The 13,192-nt window shown below is 41.2% G+C and overlaps 1 protein-coding gene across 1 annotated transcript in view; it reads left to right on the top strand.

Moving 5' to 3' along the window:
• Positions 1–4,969: 4,969 nt before the first annotated feature.
• Positions 4,970–13,192, top strand: part of ZBTB8A (zinc finger and BTB domain containing 8A) — a 174,450-nt gene continuing 166,227 nt past the window's right edge. The window contains exon 1 of the mRNA XM_044082445.1: positions 4,970–5,128. The gene's annotated coding sequence lies outside the window, so the exon portion shown is untranslated. The remainder of the gene's footprint in view (positions 5,129–13,192) is intronic.

The raw sequence follows: 13,192 nt of genomic DNA on the forward strand, positions 1-13,192 counted from the left end.
TTCCTCCAAGTCAGTGAGACCTCAGCAGTATTGTATTTACAGGTCAGGGTATGAGATAACAGTCCCCACATCATAGGCTACAGCCTCCTGCAAAAATGTTGTTAGTACGTAAATAAAAAAAATATATACATATTTCATTGGAATACAAATTGCTTTAATGTACGGGCACCAGTAAACTCATCCGCACTAGGCTGTGGTCAGTTCAGTGCAATTCTGTAACTCAAAGCAGATCCACACATGTAAAGAACCTACACATATAGGGAAGTAGGTACCACTTTTATGTCCTTATTCCAAAAGACTTGCTCTTGGTGTAAGTGTAAATGTAGGCCTGCTTTACAGTCACTTAGTGAGAGCAAGTCCTTTGGAATATAGCCATTAGTGGACACAACTGCCTTACTAGTAACAGCCACCTGTACTGTATCATTCCCTAAAAGAGGCCAAGCACTTTGTTAAAAATACACACTGGCCACAACATATATTCTAAGCTTAAATATGTGTGTGTACACACACACATATATATATATATATATATATATATATATATATATACACACACACACACACACATACAGCGGAAGAGAGAGATACACACAAGGTCACAAAAAGCCATACTAAACAGTGCACAAATACTAGCTTAATGCTTAACATTCACTCATATTTCTGAGGCTAATTGCTTCTGTAACTTTGATTTATGGCATCATTAAGGCAGTAATGCCATGTTATCCCCATGCCCTGCTTGGAGTGGAGTACATAGTGTTATCAGCCATCAGTTGTACTTTGGTCTTTATTTTTTTTGCACCCATTGGGGATCTATTCGGTTTCCAGATTTTACTTCTTTGGAATCACTAGGATGGATTAGGGATTATCTCAATAGCTTGCTGCATACACCTTTTTCTTGGAATCACATTTTTTTCATCTTGTAAGCACAAAGCAGTGCCTTTTCCCAGATATAACTGTTTTGGAAATAGCAAGGAATAGGGCATTAAGAGGCATTCTACCAACTTCTGGAAAGTGAGTCAGTAAGGGGCACAAAGAGGCATTCTACCAACTTCTGGAAAGTGAGTCAGTAGGGGCACAAAGAAACTATCAGGTTGCAAGGCAAAGACAGAAAGATAAAGAAGATAGTCAGACACCCTTCATAAGGGATGCCAGCAGCAACCGGAGTATTTCCAGCAGCTTCTGAACGAAGAAAACCCAACAGAATCAGCCACTGCTGTAGTCTAACCTGTATTTAATGTACTCCTTCCTACTGCTGGTGACTTTTTTGCTTCATTATAGTAAACATATAAATTCCATACATCCAAAGTCTCCTTTGTAGAAGGGAAAAGGGGAGAAGAGTCCACCACATCAGAAATCTAGAAGCAAATGTTTCATTTTTCTACCATGCAAAGTAGACTGGTCCAGGTATTCATAACCTTGACAAAGAAAAAAATACTTTCCTGAATCACCAAGAAGTCTAAATAAATAAGAACAGCACTCATGTAAACCAGGCAGGATACAGGATACAAAGTGCAAAACAGTAGTAAAAAAAAACTAAAAATGTTGAGGTAAAATGCAGAGTTTATTCCAAACAAGAAAAAGAATCACAAAGCGCTGTGTCATGTAACTTGTCTTCTACCAAATGTATTTTTAAGGGGGTTTTTTTCAGTATTTTGTGACTCAATCAAATGTAATTTCGGCCAAACAAATGGAACCCATTCAATGAAAAAGTATTACAATTTAAAGGTTAACAATCTTAGCATATTTATTAAGATTTTAGTTTAACCTTTAGGTTCATACTAGGCTATCTGCCCTAGGGCATTTATAAGCCTAGCCAGAATGTGTTTGGCTTTCACCACCCATTTTAAATTTATTTTGCTATGCCCTTTTTCGAGGTTAGTATACTGTGCCTCTGTCTAACAGTGACACAGAAGTGATACCCGGGGTAAACCTACGATCTCCCATCCACTCATCAAGATTCCTCTTGAAGAGAGTCAACGAGGGACTCTGCCTAACCTGGACTGGGATTTTATTCCAGCGTGAAGGGAGCCTCTGGGTTATGAATCTGTCCCTCCAGCATGTCCTATTTATTTCAGTGCTGAGGTTCAAGTCTCGAGCGCAGAGCTCGATGGGATTTGGATTTTCTGAGGTGCAGCATGTCCATTAATTCCGTGTTGGACATGGCTTTATACGTCAGGCACAGATCGCCTCTGAACAGGCGGTATGCCACTGATTAGAGCTGGAGTTTCTTTAACCGGGCAGCATATGGCATCTGTTTGAGCCCTTTGATCCTCTTGGTGAGGTACTTTTGGGGTCTTTCCAGTTGCTGCAGGTGTCTGGTAAGGTACATCCCAAAGGGCATTGTACTCAATTATGGGCCTGATGAGGGATGAGTAAAGAGGCACGATGACGCCCCTGATCTAGATGTGAATCCCTTCATGATTAGGTGGGCTATATAAAATGTTTTTCTAACCACTTTGGCCACGTGGTTGTCAAATGAGAGATTGCTATCAACTTGGGTCCCCAGGTCCCTAATTACTTCTTCTGTACTTAATGGATTACCACCTATGTGGTAATTTGTGGGCACTTTGTTTTTGCCAAAGGGGATGACTATACACTTTTTGGCATTTAGCTTGAGGCCATGGCTCTGGCACCAGTTGTCTGTTTCTATGAGGCCCTTTTGGAGGATGCTTGTGTCGGCTGGAGAGTCGATTATGGCGCCCAGTTTGCAATCATCTGCGAACTTGGTCAGCCACAGTCCTTCCGTGTTGGGCCTGTACCTCCGATAAATATATACCGAACAGGAGAGGTCCCAGGACTGAGCCTTGTGGGACACCACTTGTAACTGGTTTGGAGTCTGACATGGCTCCAGCAATTCTAACCATGTGGGTTCTGTCCTTGAGCCAATTTGCAATCCATCTAGTGACATAGGGGTTTATATTTAAGCTGGTGAGCTTATCTATAATGCCCGAGTGGGGTATTGTATCGAAGGCTTTTGCGAGGTCCAGGTAGGCTGTGTGGACCACCTTCCCCTCGTCAATGGCCTTGGTGACTGTTTCAAAGAAATCAACCAGGTTTAAGAGGCAGGATCTGCCCTTAACAAAGCCGAACTGGATAGGATCCAGTGTTTGTAGGTCCCCAATATCTTTATTTAGGAGGTCCATGATGATCCTTTCCACAGCTTTGCAGACCAAGCTAGTCAGGCTTATGGGGCGATAGTTTCCAGGATCCGTTGAGGCACCACCTTTATGGAGAGGGACCACTGTTGCTGTACGCCACTCTTTGGGCACATATCCTGTAGTAAGGCTGAGATTGAACAGTAGTTATATGTTTGGGTTTAGCTCTTCTTGGAGTTCTGGTCCCATTGATGCTGTGTTTTTTGCTTTGGAGAGGGCGGCTCTTACCTGAGCATCTGAGATGTCAGGGGGGCAGCACTCTGCTGGGATAGATATTTGCCCTTTGGTGGGAGAAGTTTGCGCTGAACCTGTCAGCTAGGATGTTGGCAATGTCTGTGGGTTCGGTGTATTTTTTGTCATTTTGGACTAATTCTGAGCATATCTGGGAATTACCACCCAGGTTCCTAACATAACTAAAGAAAGCCTTGTGGTTATCCTTAGTGTCCTGTGCAATTTTTCTCTCGAAGCTGGCCTTAGACAATTTTTACATTCTGTTAAATGTTTTTTTTTTTCAGAATGCCAGATTTAACTAAATTATTTTCTGATTTTTTTAATTGAAAAAGTTTTCTGACAAGAAACATGCAGTGTGTGTGTGTGTGTGTGTGTGGGGGGGGGGATTACTTCCCGTCTTGTGCCTTGCATGCATTTCTTGGCTTCATGCACACTGCATGAAAAGGACTAAGTATCTGGAATACAGCGATTCTGGGGGTGTAACTGCAGTGCAGAAGTGACTGGATCTGTGATTCAGTACATAAAGGATGTATTAAGGAATAATTTGTGCAGTCCAAAGTACCCAATCCCGATCTCATTCATTACCTCTCATTATTTTATCAGAAATATAAATACTGTATGTTGCATATACGTTGCCTGTTCAATTGTACGTATTGTAAACAATGTTTGACTTGTAACACCGGCTGAAACAAATGTACATTACTGATTGCGTTGCAAATACTTTTCTAACAATTCTGTCCCTTGATCAAACAAATATATTGATTACTTTTGCACACGTGTCAAAATTGCCCTGTTTTTTTTTTCTTACTTTATCCTTTTAACATCTCCCGGACTGAGCCGGTAGCATGACCTAGTGGATTAGTGCTGTACCCCCCCCCCCCCCCCAATAAAATATGTCACCCTTACCCCAGCCGCATCACTATGGACTAATGCAAGCTTGTTGTTTCAATGCGACTTTTAAGTTTTGTTATCGCAACACCATACACCCACCATCACTTCGAGTAAAGCCAAACATAATGCGCACTACTGACAAGTGTGCTCCATGCGGCAGGCTGTCAACGCAGCACACATGGTGTAGCTCTACTCCACCAGCCTTCCTGCAAATAACACCCCTTCTAAAAACAGTGTTGTTTCACTGGGTGCAGTTTATGCAGCCTAGATGTTTACGCAGCACAGACCTACTACTGTCTTAAAGCAGCAACACATCCTCAGTAGCCACTCCACAATATCCAAAGTGTACAGTTTGCACACTCTCACCAAGACATGAGCAGTGCTGTTCGTTGGGAAAACACTAAACAACCATCTTCTGGCTCCCCTAGCTCTAAATATCATCATGGTAGCTCAACCCACAGAAACGCAAACATGGAGCCCTACTTAGGCAACAATAAACAAATATTTACTACTCAATTTACCCAATATAACGCCTGCAATATAAATCAAAAATATAATGTATGACGGTTGTACTTAAGTCGCTGGCACGTGCTAACCATCTATAATTTTGGCACCGAGTCCGTTTAGGCAGGTTTTACTGGTGCAAAAAGTGAACACGGCCCCTTTAAATAGGTCTCCAGCCCTCGGGCGTTTCTGTCCAACACCCACGTCAGCAAAACCTTTTGTCTAACATTCGGGCTTCCGCGATTTAGGGTTGCATATACAAAAAATAAATAACATTACTTTTAAAACAGAGAACACAGAAATTTTGAAGACAGCTCACCTGGGAGAAAACAGCTGTACTGACAGAAGTAAGTATGACTAAAAATCAATAAATAATCCGACCAAACAAAAACGGGGCGTAAAAAGGTCTGATGAACACCTGAAACAAGAAAGAAAAGAAACGTTGTTGTGGGGGGTTGGGGGACATGCAATGTAAATCGTTGACACCACACTGGGCTGTATGTTAAGTCCATAAACAGTATTTAAACCGCTTTCAGTATTCTTTGAGAAGATTGGGTGTCTCTACAGCCCCTCCGGGCATAGGGCTGAAGAAACGGTTTCAGTGCTGCTGGAAGAAAATAAGAACTTTTTTACGGGTGCCCGACAGTTGTTTTACTGCCGATACAAAACGTTCCTTGCCTTATAAGGCGGCTAAGCGGTAACCGGTAACATGTGATGTGGGCGCATCTCCATGTACTGGGCACCGATCGAAGTCATGCTTATGAAAGTGGCACCACAGAATCCGGAAACCATAGCAGTTTTACACTACATCTTACCGTACAGCGAATATGTTCTAGTTACTCATTTGACGGTTTACGGTAACCCCGTGTATGAGTGTATAAACGGGCGCGACTTTGTTTTTTGAGTGGGTGTATTAATACATGCGAAATATAAAATAAATTGAACTTTTCGCTGCTGTAAGTTAGTGTTGCCAAAAACTATGGAGAAGTAAACGTACATATTTTTGTCAAACGGTTTCAGCTGTGGTTTCACATCACGCGGGTGTGTCTTACGCCACCGGGCGTTGGTGACTCCCGAACGCCATATAATTAATCCGTGACTGTTGGCACTAACTTTCCCTGCGCGAGCTACCAATCGAGGTTCTTCAAAAGGGTGCTTAGCGGAAATGACGTAACCAGGGGTCGGACGAAGTCAGCCATTGATGGGCGGGTTCTTATTCCGTAGTTAATTTGTGCCATTTTAGAGTCTTTTTTTGGAATGTAACTGTGTTAGAAGGGAATTTTTTTGAAAACGCTTTTTTTTACATCTGTTTGTTTTGATTTATTAAATATATGTTGGGGTGGGTGACATTTTCTGAGGGAAGTATTTCATTTGTTATTGTTGCTAATTTTTACTTCATCTTGGGAGATATTTTGATTTAGGCATGTGAGCGTTACAGTGACTGACTTACACGAGGTGCTATAATTGTTGACTTTAAGTGGTTGAGATGATGTAGAGTGTGTTGTTAGTAATTGGAAAGTGTTTCTGTTGACTATGAGACGTCACCAAAGCTCATGAAACTTGAGTTAGAAGACGCTTAATTGTTGCTTTTACTATATACGTATTTATCTGTATGTATAGAAAAGAATGAGGAATTAGATGCCCAGGTTTTATTGAGTTATTTGTAACTTGTATAGTTTTCCCAGTGAAGCATTTTTGGTGATGACTCCAGAGGCTGTTAATGTGGGCATTGTAAAATCTGCAATCAGGATTTGCAGGCGCTCGTGTTTTTTTTTTTTTTTTTTTTTTTTTTTACTTTTAATTGTGATAAATAACGAAGTGCGGTCAATAATTGCAAGTATTAACAATGTTGTACTTGTTATTCTTCAGAAAAAGAAGCGGTTTGATGCAAAATGCTGTATTCAGTTTTCCGAATAGATTAAAGTAATATTTTAAACCGGTCCCTGTGCTATGCCTATAAAATTAACAGAGATGTCAGGTAATGTGCGACTTCGCTCGTCTGGTTTCGTCGTGTTTTTCGAGTCATCCCTCTTAACTGCCCAGATTTCCGCTGAATGTCTACATTTTTGCCTTATATTTTTGTCTGCCCATCATAAAATTGTGGTTTCCTGTTAAAAACCGAGGATTGAAGCTACTAAATAATGACACCTGCTTGAGCTTCAGAGTTCTTATCATTCAGATAGTGCATGCTGACATAAAAACATAAATCCCGTTGTTCTAGCAACTTTTTAAGTTTATGAGAGCAATATTTAAAATCTACCCCTATTTTTTGGCTTTTGTCCCGTTCCTCTTATTATTTCTGGCTTTGGCCAGACCTCTTACACCAAGAGGTTGACGTGTTTTGAGCTCTCAGGAGAGATGTTGCTCATTTATTGTTTTGTATATCTATATTTTTTATTTAGTAACTACAGAGGGATTAAGTTGATCAGTCACAGCATGAAGTTATGGGAAAGAGTAGTGGAGGCTAGATTAAGAAGGGACGTGATGATTAGTGATCAGCAGTATGGTTTCATGCTGGGAAAGAGCACTACAGATGCAATGTTTTCTCTGAGAGTGTTGAAGTACAGAGAAGGTCAGAAGGAGTTGCATTGTGTTTTTGTAGACTTGGGGGAAAGCATATGACAGGGTGCGTAAAGAAGAGTTGTGGTATTGTATGAGGAAGTCGGGAGTGTCATAGAAGTATGTAAGAGTGGTACAGGATATGTCAGAGGGTAGTGTGACAGCAGTGAGGTCTGCGGTGGGAGTGACGGATGCGTTTTTAGGTGGAGGTGGGATTACATCAAGGATCAGCTCAGAGTCCTTTCTTCTTTGCATTGGTGATGGACAGGTTGACAGACGAGATCAGACAGGAGTCCCTGTGGAGTGTGATGTTTGCAGATGACATTGTGATCTGTAGTGAGAATAGGGAACAGGTGGAGGAGACCCTGGAGAGATGGAGATATACTCTAGAGAGAAGAGGAGTGAAGGTCAGCAGGACTACGGCAATATATGTGTGTGAATGAGAGGGAGGATAGAGGAATGGTGAGGATGCAAGGAGTAGAGGTGGAGAAGGTGGATGAGTTTAAATACTTGGGATCAATAGTTCAGAGTAATGGTAAGTATGGAAGAGAGGTGAAGAAGAGAGTACAGGCAAGATGGAGTGGGTGGAGAAGAGTGACAGGAGTGATATGTGACAGACTAGTACCAGTAAGAGTGAAAGGGAAGGTCTACAAGAGGGTAGTGAGACCAGCTATGTTATATGGGTTGGAGACAGTGGCAGTGACAAAAAGGCAGGAGTTAGAGCTGGATGTGGCAGAGTTAAGGATGTTACGATTTGCACTCGGTGTGACGAGGGCTGACAGGATTAGGAATAAGAATATTAGAGGGTTAGCCCAGGTTGGAAGGTTTGGAGACACAGGCAGAGAGGCAAGATTATGTTCATTTGGCATTGACAGATGGTCCCTCTCCATAAAGGTGGTGCCTCAACGGATCCTGGAAACTATCGCCCCATAAGCCTGACTAGCTTGGTCTGCAAAGCTATGGAAAGGATCATCATGGACCTCATAAATAAAGATATTGGGGACCTACAGACACTGGATCCTACCCAGTTCGGCTTTAAGGGCAGATCCTGCCTCTTAAACCTGGTTGATTTCTTTGAAACAGTCACCAAGGCCATTGACTAGGGGAAGGTGGTCCACACAGCCTACCTGGACCTCGCAAAAGCCTTCGATACAATACCCCACTCGGGCATTATAGATAAGCTCACCAGCTTAAATATAAACCTCTATGTCACTAGATGGATTGCAAACTGGCTCAAGGACTGAACCCACATGGTTAGAATTGCTGGAGCCATGTTAGACTTCAAACCAGTTACAAGTGGTGTCCCACAAGGCTCAGTCCTGGGACCTTTCTTGTTTGGTATATATTTCTCGGAGGTACAGGCCAACACGGAAGGACTGTGGCTGACCAAGTTTGCAGATGACTGCAAACTGGGCGCCATAATCGACTCTCCAGCCGACACAAGCATCCTCCAAAAGGGCCTCATAGAAACGGACAACTGGTGCCAGAGCCATGGCCTCAAGCTAAATGCCAAAAAGTGTATAGTCATCCCCTTTGGCAAAAACAAAGTGCCCACAAATTACCACATAGGTGGTAATCCATTAAGTACAGAAGAAGTAATTAGGGACCCAAGTTGATAGCAATCTCTCATTTGACAACCACGTGGCCAAAGTGGTTAGAAAAACATTTTATATAGCCCACCTAATCATGAAGGGATTCACATCTAGATCAGGGGAGGTCATCGTGCCTCTTTACTCATCCCTCATCAGGCCCATAATTGAGTACAATGCCCCTTTTGAGATGTACCTTAGCAGACACCTGCAGCAACTGGAAAGACCCCAAAAGTACCTCACCAAGAGGATCAAAGGGCTCAAACAGATGCCATATGCTGCCCGGTTAAAGAAACTCCAGCTCTACTCAGTGGCATACCGCCTGTTCAGAGGCGATCTGTGCCTGATGTATAAAGCCATGCCCAACCCGGAATTAATGGACATGCTGCACCTCAGAAAATCCAAATCCCATCGAGCTTACGCGCTCAAGAGACTTGAACCTCAGCACTGAAATAAATAGGACATGCTGGAAGGACAGATTCATAACCCAGAGGCTCCCTTCACTCTGGAATAAAATTCCCAGTCCAGGTTAGGCAGAGTCCCTCATTGACTCTCTTCAAGAGGAATCTTGATGAGTGGATGGGAGATCGTAGGTTTACCCCGGGTATCACTTCTGTGTCACTGTTAGACAGAGGCACAGTATACTAACCTCGAAAAAGGGCATAGCAAAATTAATTTAAAATGGGTGGCAAAAGCCAAACACACTCTGGCTAGGCTTATAAATGCCCTAGGGCAGATAGCCTAGTATGAACCTATGGACATATGCTGAGGAGGGATGCTGTGTATATTGGGGAAAAAGATGCTAAAGATGAAGCTACCAAGTAACAGGAAAAGAGGAAGGTCTAAGATAAGGTTTATGGATGTGGTGAGAGAGGACATGCAGGTAGGTGTTGTGACAGAGCAAGATGTAGAGGCCAGGAAGAAATGGAAACAGATGATCCGCTGTGGTGACCCCTAACGGGAACAGCTGAAAGATGATGATGATTACATAATATACTGACACATTTATGGTATTTTTACTGAAAGGAAAACCTATAAAGTATAGTTGAAAATTGTTTACTTTGATTGGTAAACATGGAAACTTTTTTATGCCAAAAAGTTATATTTCTGTATTGGTAATCTAAGTGATCCCCTGTCTTGTTTTGTGAACAGGCTTCTATGCAGTCCAGTAAAACATCATGCCTACAGGAATGTGTATGACCTATCCAGTTTTAATGTAGACAATTTCCTTTCCACTCACAAAGCAGTACAAGTGGAACATACTTAAAAAAAAAAATCTTCCTTTAGCCAAACTCCTTCAAACTTACTAGTAAAACCTTTGCCAATGTACTGAATAAACATACTGCCATCAGGAGAAAGAGTTAAACTTAAATACAGCAAAATGGCTATATATAAAAACAGTAGACAACTAATTGTGCTTGGAGCTGAAGCATGGCACACTAACAAATCCCAAGAAAAACTTCTACACTACAGTCAAGTAAATAAAATCAAACCCAGTGTAAGACATGACAAAAAAGTCCACTGCTTTAATTACAACAGGCAACCTAAAGTGATCCTTAAATTCAGGTCATCAATGCAAAATGACTAGATCCAGCAACAACCACTTTCTCCCTAGAAGACATTTACCAGTAACTTTAACAAATACACTTCTTTCAAGCTGTAGCTTCACTTATCAAAGACCATTCCACCAATAAAACCCTGTGGAAGATCACTTCTAAGTCAAACCTTTCCCAACCTCCACCATAAGAAAATAATCTCCTAAAACTAAATATGATAGACTCTGCTGCGAACATCCTTCCTGAATTTCCAAAAATTGCAGCTGAAGCTCTGTGATATCAAGTTATTCATATTAAGCCAATATGCTGATGATTCAACTGTTATCTGCACAGCTAAGAAATTGGCTGACCTTCAAAAACTACTGAAGAAGCGTTCTCATCCATTGAACTCTGAGAAGCAGTTAAGAGTTATTTAGTTAGCCAATAAAAAAAAAAAAAAACTGCTCTTTGTCTCAAAAAAACTTCAAAAGAATATAAAACAAGTTTCAGAATTAATTCCCCAAATAAATATACCGATTCAAACCATCCCATCCCATACACCATGCTGCTAGATGTAATTATTGACAGCTTAAAATTCAACCTCCATATACAAAACACAAAAAAACTCACCAGAAACTGGGTATGCTTTACAGATATTCACCCGTTCTTAACCAGTCTACTAGAATCACTCGTTAATATCTTCTTATTACCTTCTTTCTTGTATGGTTTCAGTATCCTTACTGATCTGTCAGACCTCTCTCATCAAAACTTGAAGCCTGCTATACTAAAATTGCAAAATTTGCCACAAACTCTTCATATTCTACTCATCACTGCACTACACTTCAATCATTAAAATGGCTGGAGCTTCCACAGCAGCTCACTTTCTTGCAATTCTAAACAGCCCACAATGTTATCTGCAGGCCTACTGCCTGTCCTGAAGCAACATCTGTTCTTTCTGCCTATTTCTCCAGTAGATCTAAGATCCAAACACAAACAGCTTTTTATACACAAGCCTAGCAAAACTGATGGAAAATTCCTATACACCTATTTTACTGCCAAGCTTGGAACAAACGTCCCACAAACAGTATATCAAGCATCAACTTCCTCTCATTTAAAAACACGTGAAAGGAATACTTCAGCAAAGCATGGATCTGTCCCTGCTCTAACCCTGCTTGACACACTAACCTTCTCATACTACCTATTCAGTTGTCAATATACACAATAGCCAGGTCTCCTTCCCTTACCCCCTTCGTCTTCCTCCTACCACCCTTTTATTCCTTCATCAACTGTCTGTGACTTAAAATTCTTTGATAATCTTGCCTCTCTGGCTTTGTCTCCAAACCTTTCAACCTGGGCTGACCCTGTAATATACTTATTCCTAATCCTGTCCACCCTTGTCACACCCAGTGCAAATCTTAACATCTTTAACTCTGCCACATCCAGCTCTGACTCCTACCTTTTTGTCAGTGCCACTGTCTCCAACCCATACAACATAGCTAGTCTTACTACCCTCTTGTCGACCTTCCCTTTCACTCTTACTGGTACTCGTCTGTCACAAATCACCCCTGACACTCTTCTCCACCCTGCCTGTACTCTCTTCTTCACCTCTTTTCCACACTCACCATTACTTTGAACTGTTGATCCCAGGTATTTAAACTCATCCACCTTTGCCAACTCTACTCCCTGCATCCTCACCATTTCTCTATCCTCCCTCTCCTTCACACACCATATATTCGGTCTTAGTCCTGCTGACCGTCATTCCTCTTCTCTCTAGAGGATATCTCCACCTCTCCAGGGTCTCCTCCACCAGTTCCCCTACTCTCACTACAGATCACAATGTCATCTGCAAACATAGTCCACGGAGACTCCTGTCTGATCTCATATGTCAACCTGTCCATCACCAACCATCCATCCATCCATTTAGCAACCTTCCTTATGCTCTATTTTCCTCCTCCTCTACCTAGTTAACCCTCTTGCTCTAAGTTCCTCTCTCATCCTTTACCTTGTTTTCCTGCACTTGTTTTTCACCAATTGTCACTAGTTTTAACATTTAAGTTTTGTCTTAAACTTTTGTTCTGTAATTTGTTATATTTATTGTAATAGTTTATACCTGTAATTTTGATATTTTTATTTTGTTCTTGCTCATGTTCATTTTATACTTCTATTTTTTTTTACTTTGTATTAATATTTTTACATGTAGTCATATAACTTGTTTCACTTTTTGGAGCTTTTCTCCCCAGGCATCTGCTGAAAATGGGTTTCCCTGCTCCGAAGCAGACTTTCCCGGTAATAAATGTCAAATAAATAATAAACGGATCCATTCTAGAATGTCATGTTCCAGCTGTTTGTAAGAAGGCGTTCATACTTCTTCCAGAGTGGGGATCCTCTGCTGACTATGTCATTTAAACCTCTTGTCACAAGTTCAGGACAAAGCCTAAAATATTGGTGGGGGCAAAGGCTCAACAATAGGGACAGATATTATATGTTGTTCTTATAAAGTTAGAAAGTTGCTAGAATAACAAGGTTAGTGTAAGTTTGTATTTTCTGAAGGCAACAACATCCAAAACTGAAATTTATGTCATTTAATGATAAAATCCTCAGTGATTTGCAAGAAAAACATACATTTTATGAGGACAGACCAAAAATATGAAGTAAAAATCTGGATAGTTGAGAGCTACTCCTCAACTTCATACCATTTGTTGTCCTGTCACTATTACATAAAATATAA

This window comes from Protopterus annectens, chromosome 1.part1 (genome assembly GCF_019279795.1).
Source record: "Protopterus annectens isolate FY-2018-M chromosome 1.part1, PAN1.0, whole genome shotgun sequence".
NCBI lineage: Eukaryota > Metazoa > Chordata > Ceratodontiformes > Protopteridae > Protopterus > Protopterus annectens.